Raw genomic sequence first — 888 nt, 5'->3', positions numbered from 1 at the left:
AACCATACACATACACACGCATTCACATTTTAAGTATTACATTATCTGTGTTTAAGTCTGTCTGCCCAAATATATAGTTATATATAAAAAATTTTGCAAGACACAGCTTATCTATTCATTAGCTGATCATGTCTTTAAAACATCATGCAAAAAACCCACTCCAAGAAATACACACAAACATCAAAGATTCAACATGATTTTCTTGAATTCTGATCAATTAATTTGAATGAAACACATATCATAGTTGCTTAAGATCATGGCTCTCAAGTTTTGATTTTTCCCTCCATCCTCTCAGCTGTTATATTGTAAATACTGATCAGTAAGTTGTAACTTGTTATTTATTAGGAACTAATAGCTTTAGCTAACCTGAACATTTCCATGCCTCCTCTTGATGCTCAGTCAGAACTTCCTGCTGTCTTTCAACCACTTTGAAAAGCTTTCTTTCATGCCTACATCTTTATCTTTTTGCCTCTCCATCTTTAGCTCTCTGTCATCAGATGACAACACGACTCACACAAAAACAATAGCGCTCCTGCGTGTGCTCGAGGGGGCGCGCGGGAGCGCCACATATAACTTTCTATAAATAAATCTATTTCTATATTACTGTCTATAAATAAAAGGCAGCACAGTAGTGTTTGAGTTTTTAATGAAACTCTCAGAAAGTAGCTTATGGCTGAACATCTATAACTGATTACCTTTTAAAATTGACCATATTCAAGATGTCCACCACAGCTAAATGACTATTAAACACAAAATGTCTATAACTCAGTTAAATTTACTGATAATGAGGTAAAGTTTATGTGGTAGCAGCTGAGAGTCATCCTCAACTCATACTCCAAGCATTAACACATCTTGTGAGATGTGGCCTTTTAAATTTTAGCTACTATT

General features: G+C 34.7%; 1 protein-coding gene across 1 annotated transcript in view; it reads right to left on the bottom strand.

The window, feature by feature from the left end:
- Window positions 1-888, bottom strand: part of LOC119616831 (ribonuclease inhibitor) — a gene marked incomplete at both ends in the record, with an annotated part of 11,579 nt that overhangs the window by 4,270 nt on the left and 6,421 nt on the right. The gene's annotated exons all lie outside the window — the stretch shown is intronic.

Source organism: Kryptolebias marmoratus, unplaced genomic scaffold (genome assembly GCF_001649575.2).
Source record: "Kryptolebias marmoratus isolate JLee-2015 unplaced genomic scaffold, ASM164957v2 Scaffold64, whole genome shotgun sequence".
In the NCBI taxonomy this organism is placed as follows: domain Eukaryota; kingdom Metazoa; phylum Chordata; class Actinopteri; order Cyprinodontiformes; family Rivulidae; genus Kryptolebias; species Kryptolebias marmoratus.
Note: the sequence above shows the minus strand (reverse complement) of the source record. Positions and strands in the feature narration are given on the sequence as shown.